This window comes from Asparagus officinalis, chromosome 7, assembly GCF_001876935.1.
Source record: "Asparagus officinalis chromosome 7, Aspof.V1, whole genome shotgun sequence".
Lineage (NCBI taxonomy): Eukaryota > Viridiplantae > Streptophyta > Magnoliopsida > Asparagales > Asparagaceae > Asparagus > Asparagus officinalis.
Window position 1 is genome coordinate 78,114,864 of NC_033800.1, and position 10,182 is coordinate 78,125,045.

Here is a 10,182-nt window from a genome sequence, read left to right on the forward strand (position 1 = left end):
TTTAAAATGAACATGCTAACACTTTGTTTTAAATAATTTTTAAGTTGCTTGATCTAAAATATTTTCCATGACCATATATACAAATATAACTATATAAAACATTTAATAGTATTTTTATTTTTATTTATTATTATTATTATTATTAACTCTTTCTTCCTTGGTGATTTTTTTCTATTTTAACGGGCTTTCTAAGTGACCATTTAACGAGTTTTGGGCCAATAGCTCGCAACCCAATTGGGCTTAGGTCATTAAGTATGAAAATACTCCTTGGGCTTAATTACTCGGTCAGCTTAGGCTTTATAAGATAGAATCATCTTGAATTCAAGAGTTTTTTTCTTTCTTTTGGTGCCCATTTTTCGTACTCTTATTTTGTAATGTTATTATTTTTTTTTTCAATATGTATATGTATATATATTCTAAAAAATATGTAAATCAAGACACATTAAAAAATTATTTTCAACTCTAAGCTAAGCATGCATAAATTCCATTATTTTAAATAAAAATCTAAGTTAAGGCTTAAGTAAAGTATACTACTTTGAAAATCATTTCTTAAAAAATTTATTTAGAGTTATCATAAAAGGTAAACTTGAGTAAATAATAAACTAGAGATTAAAAAATTTAAAATTTATCAAATAAATCAATTATTACATAACTCTATCAATTTGGAAAGTGACGATATTTTTATAATTTTTTTTAGGAAAAGGAAAAAAATACCAAAAATGCAACTAAAAATGTAAAATAAAGAGAAAAAAATAACTAATTCCCACCCCCACACCTAAATTTTACATTGTCCTCAATGTAAACTCTATGATGCACAAAGTAAAGCAGATAAGAAGTGAAGTACTTACATTTGATCGGCTGATAAAAATCTGCAATTACCTTTGGTCTGAGGAGGATGGAATCAAAAATTTATTCTTCTTTTTCTTTTTCTTTTTTCCTTTTCTCTTTTTTTCTTTTTTTCTTTTTTTTATTTTTTTATTTTTACAACTGACAAGAAACTCTCAAATGAGAGAAAATTTTATTATGCTGAAATAAACAAAATGAATAATGTAGAATGGAATATTCAACATGAAGAGCTCGTGTTCTACATTGAATCCTACCTTATTGCTAAAAATTCTTCCCCGGGTTTTAAACAAATTCCAAATGATATAATCTACATTGTGCTGAAATTCCAAGCATATCAGGGTGTTTAATAATTCTTGTGGCAATGGAAGGTAGGTATTATTAGTGTCATGCATTTTGAACTTAGATTCTTGATTTATGAGTGTTTGTTTTCTAACAACCAAACTTTCTTTAACAATTTCCTCAACCCCATGATTCATAGTTGATGTGTAAAAATTTGGTTGTTGTTTATTTTCCAAAAAGCTTAGTTCTTCAAGAAAGAGTTCTTCAAAATTTAGTTCAAAGCAGCAATTGTTTAACACAGTTTCCTTATTTTGACAAACCTGATATGCTTCTCCTAATATTTTTAGCTCCTCACCAAAAATTTTCTCAAAACTTGGATTTGACTCTTCTTCTTCTTTCTCTGGTCTTTTTTGAATTGAGTTATCAGAAGGAGAATGAATTGGAACAAGAATTTGGCTTAAAGGCATTCTTTCCTGATTATCGACCTGTTTTCCTGACTGTAGTGCATTCATTTGAGTGTCCTTAGGATTGATCACGGGTTGACTCAGAATTTCTCCTTCCTCTCCTTCACTTATGGCACTAGCTAGTTGATCAATGCGGGTTTCTAATCTAGCTATGGCTTGAGTGTTATAGTTAAGTATGAGTTCGGTTGATTGCATAAAGGAGTTCATCGTGTAGGATGTTTGAGTTAACATATCTGTGGCTAGTGTGGAGGCCTTAATTATGATTTCAAAACCTTTTTCCAAAATATTAAGACGTTCATCATGATCTGTATCAAGAGAAGTGTGAGTTACAACTTGATGATGAGGAGACTGATTTTTATGTGACAGACTGGGTTGTTGAAATTATGGATGAGAATTGAAAGGAACTGTATTTCCCTTAGGAAAATGTTGGGTCGAAGAGGGAGTGAAGTTTTGAGTTCCAGAGTGGTTTCCTTGATTCCATGTAATGTTTGTGTAACTTGCCCAACCTGGGTTATAGGTTAGAAAAAATGGATCATTCACCGAATACTGAGATGGGCTCTCTACAAACTCCCGAGCTTCATTGGGGATTTCAATCCTATTGGGATAACATAAATTTTGAAAAACATGTGGATTAGCCATTTGTTCAAAACGAATTTGTCGATGTGTATTGTCCCTAATCCATTTTTTGCATGCACTAAAAACAATTTCCTTTTATACTTTTTTATAAAGAAAAAATAAAAGTTAGTTTTTTTTCTTGAATAAAAAGGAAAAACAAATAAAAAACAATCACTTTTCAATCATGCTAACTCTAGGGTTAAGCCTAACTCAGCTAGACCAGCTCCTAACCAAAAATTCCTTAAGTGAAAAGATAAAAGTTTTACTCGGTTAGTTAGCCAGATAAGGATAGGAACAAAGGTTGATCAGAGATCGATTGAGTACCTCGTTCCTTGCAAAACGCTTTACGAAACCCTTAAATCTTGTCTTAGACACTAACTAATCCAAGAAAACTTAAACCGGTTCACCTAAAGATTCTTTGTTACTTAGTGAGCTCGATTCCTTATGGCCAACGTCTAATGAGTTTTATTAGGCTTAGGTTGTGTAGTGAGGAATTTGTGATTTTTGGGCTAATGAAAGGGTGATAAAATCCCTCACCTTATCTTGATTATGGGGTTTTGCCCTTAAAAATATTTTCAAGTGTGTGCCAAACCAAGATGCTCAAATCACTTTGGTTAATTCCTACTAACTATATGAAATACAACCCTAGGAATTAAAAACTACTAAAAAGGATGGTAAAAAAAATCTTTTTTAAGGGTTAATAATCAGACAAATGAGAAGGGAGAAAATTATTTGGATTTATTATCTTGTTAGTCAATGTCAAAGTGGAGGGTGAATTTTATTATGGTCAATGAAAATAAAATCTTTTTTTTAGACCCTAATATAATTATGAGAAACTAACTAAATGTGTGGAATTGAAAATATTAGGAAGAAGACTTACCACAAGCGAATCTCTAATTCCTCAATCTCCAATTCTTGATCTTTAATCTCCAAGTAGTTCTTTCACAAGAAACACACAAGTTAAAGAACCAAAATAAATAAAATCCTACTTAAGCACCCTCCCCGGCAACGGCGCCAAAAACTTGATGCGTTGTAAACATGTACCAAAAATATTGCAAGTGCACAACCGTTTCAAATTATAGTATAAAAATTTATCGATCACATGAGGAAGGTATTTTGTAGGAGAAAATATAACTCGGTTCTTATGTTGTGTGCGTGACAAATAGGAGTGAAGAATAAGTATGATTGTGAAGAGATAATAAGAGTGAAAGTGATAGTGTGTAAATCGGCACAAAATGTAAGTGAGAGTAGATGTGACAAAGAATGAATGATTTTCACAAGGAGAAAAAGAAAGATGAATAAAATCAAGAATCAAAAAGGAAAATCAAGAATAAAAAGAAAATTCAAGAAAGTAAAGATGACGAATTCAATTAAAGATATGAGTAATCTAGAATTAAATCCACTTCTTAGAAAAAGATGATTCCCTAGAGGGTTCTAGCCTAAAGGTGAATCAAAGAAAATAAAAATAAACAAAAAAGAAAAGTAAACCTAAGAGGGTTCTAGCCTCAAGGTGAATAGTACAAGAAATTAAAATCTAACTATAAAATAAATTACAAAATCTAAACTACAAAATAAATTACAAGAATTAAAATGCAAGAAAATAAATCTACTCTATAAGCATAAAATAAATCTAAGGCAAGAGGGTTCTAGTCTCTTGGCTATTTAACAAGAAAATAAAATCTAACTACAAGCATATAAATAAATCTAAACTAATAAGCAATAAAAAAAATAAAAGAGAAAATAAAAACAAACCTTAACATTGATCTCCATCTTCATCTTCATCTTCATCTTTATCATCCAACAAAGAGAAGAAAAGAAAATTTTAAAGTGGTAAAAAAATTCTTTTATTAATTGTAACAAAAAGTTACAAGTGTGGAAGGTCTTCTCAATTAAGAGTAACATTCCTCTCCAAATGGAGATACAAAATTTTTCATACCCTAACCCCTCACTCTCTACCCCTATTTATAGTAAACATCAGTGAATGAGAGCCTTTGGATCAAACTTGAGCCCCAAGAATGCAATTTCGGTCGTTGATGAATTCTGGACGACTTCGCATCGATATAGGCATCGATGCCCGCATCGATGCTCCAATAAAAATTTTTGACTTTACGGTTGGCTTCGTCTCATCGAGATAGGCGATTTTTATATATTATATGTTAAATTCCGCCTTCCGGATTGGGAGATATCGTCGTTTCTTTGCGGCCAACTATCTTGAATACATTTTTTTCATATTTAATTTTTTTTATTTTCTCTGGCTACTACAGGATACTCGGCTTGATTCTGGGCTTGGGTTTTTTGGCTCTTGTTTGTGTTCTTCATTTAATTCATGTGTTTTTGTTGAGATAAGAGATCTTGGGCTTTATTCTTTATTAGCCTATAATTAAAGATAAAAATAATTATTAATGGCATATTTATTCATATAAAATAGATAATGAGGGTATAAAATGTAATAAAATATGATTATCAGTGCATTGCACAAATTTGTTCACGTAAAGCGAAAAAAATTCAACAGTTTGTGTCCAACAGGTGGAATTCTACGTTTCTAATGTTGGAGAGTGTTCTGAACTTTCATTGGGCATTTGAGCACTTGGAGTTGATTGATCCAAATCACTTTTTTCCCATTAAGTGAAGAATGGGGAAAGGCTGAAAAACTGTAAAGTTTTTAAAACCTTTTTTATGAAGTATCCACTCTTTTTTCTAGAAATAAATATCTAACTACCAACTTATATTTTGGTGGAGTGTTTAAGATTCAAAAATGCATAATGGAGGAGATGAAAAATGATGATCAAGATATAAAATCCACGGCAAATGATATGAAAATAAAATTGGTTAAATATTTAGAATGTTACATTGTTATTTTATCATTTGCAGTCATTTTGGACCCCCGATACAAAGTGAAGTATGTAGAGTTTATTTTTGAGAAATTGGGAGTTAGTTCTGATTATGTGCGAGCATCTCTAGGTACATCTATAGCTGAGAATAGTGGTGAAGAGAACTTTAGAGATGTTCCTAATGATGAGATGGTTGAGTTTGAACAGTTTGAGAGTCAACTATATTCAGCTAGTGGGTCCAAGTATCAATTAGAAGAGTATCTAGATGAAAATTAGTCAGTTGGAAGAAAAATGATCATTTGAATGTTCTCGGGTATTGGAAAGGCGAATGCGAGAGGCGTCCTCAGTTGGCGATGATGGCTCAAGATATATTGAGTATTCCTATTACTTCGGTGGCCTTTGAATCGGCTTACAACATTGCGGGTCGTGTGCTTGACAAGTATCAAAATCATCTTCTTCCGGAGAATGCTGAAGCTCAAATTTGTATTGGTTCTTGGTTAGACGAGATTCCTTGTGAGTTACCTTCTTTTTTTTCTTTATTACTTTTTTGTATTGTTGTGGACTACACGTTTTATCACAAAATATTAATATTATTTTTCTTATTAAATGCAGCTTTGGCAGACATTGAAGAAGGAAATTTATTAGTATATGATTTCAGTAATTTAGAGGTTCATGAATCGGAAAGCAGAAGTGATTAGCGTTGTAATCCATTTACTTTATCTAACATTTATCACAGTGGCATACTTAATTTTATTAGGCCTATAGAGTTAAATTACATACCCATGAGCAAACTAGCTATCGGTTGAAGCATTACGTAACTTACGTTAGTTAATTATTGATATATAATTTATCGTAATTTTGTGAATATCCTCGATGTAGCTTACCTTGAATTAGGAATAACATTATTGATATATAATTTATCGTAATTTTGTGAATATCCTCGATGTAGCTTACCTTGAATTAGGAATAACATAACTTTCTATTGTCATTTTGTGAATATCCTCGATGTAGCTTACCTTGAATTAGGAATAACATAACTTTCTATTGTCATTTGCAGACATTGGCTCAGTACAGACAAAAGCTAGATGAGATGGTAAACTGAATCTCAGACAACAGGTGACCATATTTATATTATTTAGTTCAAATATTAGAGTCTAACTTCTGAAGAAGTTCCTCGTCTTTATGTATATTGCAGGTACTTGAAAGATTCACAATTGTTGAAGAAGCTTTACATGGTTTTGTAGCATTAGAGTGTACTATAAGAAAAAGGAAAAATGGTTCAATGTCGTAGAGTTTGCAATCTACCTATTGAATTTAGATGCGTTTTTTGTATTCATTTACTTCATGTGTGCTCCCTAAAATGTGTCAAAATGGAAGTGAGAATGTGATTTTGTTAGAAGGAATTTAAATAGTAATTGTAGCTTACAACTAGTTCTGTGTGATATACTGCTTGCAAACTGTTGTATTTTCTTTTGGAGAAAATGTGATGTTTCCTTAGGTGAAAAAGTTCTTCTGTCTCCATTGCGGAGTGGTGTTCTTATATATTGATATAGTGGCGATGTTTTCTCATACTGAACTTAATATTTTTGAGGAAAAGTTTTGACATATTTTCCTCACGGTTATTTATTCTCCTTCCGTTCTTATTAGACTTTGTGGAAGCTACTGAGCAGTGTATCGCAAAGTTTGTGTCAATGTGACTTGTATCATGTTCTCATGTGATATATTATTGTATTTTTTAAGTATTTTATCACAAACCTAGCAACATGTCATGGGTAACGATTGCTGGTTTTAGTTCTTAAAGTTTGGATTAAACTCTACATTCTTGTTCCTTACTGTAAATATATGTTATATAAAGCCTAATATATTATGTATTCTTCTGACTCATTTGTTGAGTAAGAATTCTATTTCTAGTTTCTAATTCTAAAAAGAATTCTATTTGGGAAAAAAAACTCCTAGAAATTTTGCAAAAAAAACCATCAAAAGGTTGTAAAAATCCCCCAAAAATACTCAAAAAGTCTGCAAAATGCCCCCAAAATATTTGTAAAAAAAACCCCAAAAAGTTTACAAAAAGCACCCAAACTTTTGTAAAAATCCCCAATAGTTTACAAAAAGCCCGCTAAAAGTTTAAAAAACCCCAGAAAGTATTATAGTATAAGTATTATATAGTATAAATATATGATTATTAAAAATTTGAGGAATAAATTATGGTATGCTTGTACCATCACAATATAATATATATTATATAATATATATATATATATAATAATATATATATATATATATATTATAGTATATATAGAAATAATGGTATGCTTGGTACAATCACAAATTTTGTGCTTGGTAGTAAATTCGTCACATTCCCCTCCACTCACTATCATCGTGAATTGTTCCAACATTTGAATGAAAGGTGGGGGGGGATTTGACAGCCGTCACTACGAAGGCAGTTTGTGCTTGTACCCAAGCATACCCATGATTAATAGTATATAATATATAATTAATATAGTAAGGTAGTACAGTGAGGAGAAGAGCCGTACTATATATGTAATATATACTAGAATATGATATTATAGTAGTAGCATGATATATATATATATATATATATATAAGAGTATATAATAATATATATGGTATGCTGGGTACAAGCACAAAAAGCGATATGCTTGGGATGTAGTGGGTCAAATCTATCGATGCCCATCAATCAAGGATGACAAATTACGATGGGCGATAGTGGAGGTGATGCGATGTGGACACATTCAGCTACCAGCACAACTTTGTGCTTACACATACCCCATATTGGGTATGAGGTGATGAATGGGTGGATCATCAACACCAAAGGAATAACTTTTGGTGCTTGGTACAAAGCAATACCATATTTCTCATATATTCTTTTGGGTTTTGGCGTACGCAAGCATACCCATATTGGGCTAGTGAGGGGTTGGATGGGGTGGATGTGTATACATCACTACCAAGGGCATAACCTTTGTTGTGCTTGGTAACCACCTACCTGCATATTTCTCATATATATATAATAGTATATATATATATATATATATAATATATAATAATATTATAGTTATATAATATTATATACTAGAAGAGAGAGGGAGAAGAAGAGAGTAGAGAGGAGAGATTAATGGGTGTCCTAGTCAAGGAAGGGATTTCCTCTTGACTACCGTATGGTGCGCAGGCAATCCCCACAATTTACACGACACTCTCCTAGCTTTAATGAGGGATGGTGGAGATTGTGGGCGACGATAGGCGTACAGTGTGGGAGCGGGAAATCCCTCCTGTGAACCAAGGAATACCCATGTAATGCTCAATATATATGAATAGAGGTATGCGTATATGGATGTAGTATGAAATATATATAGTATATGGAGTATGTATATATTAGATAGATATATATATATACGCGCACTGATAAGGTTAGAATGGAAACATGTGTTACCTCTTTATTAAATGGGTGGGCAAAAACCCGCCTATTTAGAAAATATTAAATGGGCCATAAATGGGTAAATGAGCAAAACATGCCCACCCATTTATGGCCCACCCATTTAATACCCAAACTCACCCATTTAACACCCCTCTGAATGAGACACCACTCTTGACATATGTATGTGTCAAGAGTTTTGTGACACATGTATTTGTCACCACTTTCAACATATATATATGTCGTTAGTTTTGCGACACATTCGCACATGTGTAGAAAAACGTTGTTCACACATGCTCTAACCACACTTTTGATATGTATCACGCTCTATTTTACGACATAAAAATGAGGTAAAGTTATTTAGTGCAAACAACTCTACTCTAGTTAGATATTATGTTACAGATATGTTTGTTTGGTCAGCATCTCAAGATTTATTCACTCTGATATTTAAAGATGAGAACTTACATTTTCAGACAGAAGTCGTTCTATGTTTAACTCAATACTTGGATTAACAGCCACAAGCTTCATAGACAGGAACTATCAGTAAGAACCAATTTTTTTTTGAATTAGATATTAGCTAAGCTTCACTTTTTTTTTGTTATTCTATCACCAAAAAAAATACGGAAAGAAGCATATACCTCAACCTGCAGTTGTAATGATTGAACATAATTGATAATCTCATCAAGCATTACCGCCTACCCAGTGACCTGTCAAAGTTAAAACACATGAACTATATGAATGAAATATGTACATAATTCATAAACTGCATCAACTCGTGCCATTACGCAGTCAACATACTTTACTATAACCAGGCACAAGGTCTTGAAGATACTTCATCCGTTCGCTAATCCTTTCTCTCCTAACCTACAATGTGATCAACCAAACTTAAAACAGATCATAGCAATTAAAAAGAAAATTCAATATTTCATCGTTGCCTGACCTCGTCGCGCTCTCACATGAACATAGTCTTGCTTGGCTCCATCTGTGCTACCTTTCGCAGTTTTGGTATAATTACATATAGCTAGATCCAAGTGCTATTGCCAAATTGAACTTACTTTGCTGTAGTTCCATTGTTTCAGACAGACCCCCTGAATGCAATTGTTTTGACCCAATGCTAGGGATCTGAAAAATTAATTGAAGGATATCATTAAAATCATAACTGAGAGGGATGGGGAGGAGGTTGGGGTCACGAGCGTCCTCTCTAAACCTTTCACCAACAATAATCAAGCAAAAATCAAGATCCAACAACAATCTTCCCAAAATTTATCAAAAATCAAGCAAAAAGTTTAGAGAGGACCTCGATCTGGGCGTGGCGGTGCTTGGGGTCACGAGCTTGGATATGGCCGATCTGAGAGAGAGGAGATGGCCGATCTGAGAGGGAGTCGGGTTTGGGGCGGCGGTGATTGGGGTCACGACGAGAAAGGGAGAGGGAGACGGATTCTGGTTTGGGGAGAGATCGGGTTCTGGTTTGGGGAGAGAGAGAGTGAGGGTTTGGGGATTTTAGAGCTCGATCTGGGCGTGGCGGTGCTTGGGGTCACGAGCTTGGATATGGCCGATCTGAGAGAGAGGAGATGGCCGATCTGAGAGGGAGTCGGGTTTGGGGCGGCGGTGATTGGGGTCACGACGAGAAAGGGAGAGGGAGACGGATTCTGGTTTGGGGAGAGATCGGGTTCTGGTTTGGGGAGAGAGAGAGTGAGGGTTTGGGGATTTTAGAGCA

At 33.4% G+C, this 10,182-nt stretch overlaps 1 long non-coding RNA gene across 5 annotated transcripts; it reads right to left on the reverse strand.

The window, feature by feature from the left end:
• On the reverse strand, nt 3,952–9,941 carry LOC109849334. Of its 5 annotated transcripts, none has more exons than XR_002249074.1 (6): nt 9,763–9,941; nt 9,406–9,587; nt 9,264–9,329; nt 9,104–9,172; nt 8,931–8,987; nt 3,955–3,992 (listed from the first exon to the last, which is right to left on the reverse strand). It is a non-coding gene; the product is annotated as an uncharacterized LOC109849334 (long non-coding RNA). The 5 variants fall into 5 exon arrangements; XR_002249073.1 differs by having other exon boundaries at nt 8,931–9,002; XR_002249071.1 differs by lacking the exon at nt 8,931–8,987 and having other exon boundaries at nt 3,952–3,992.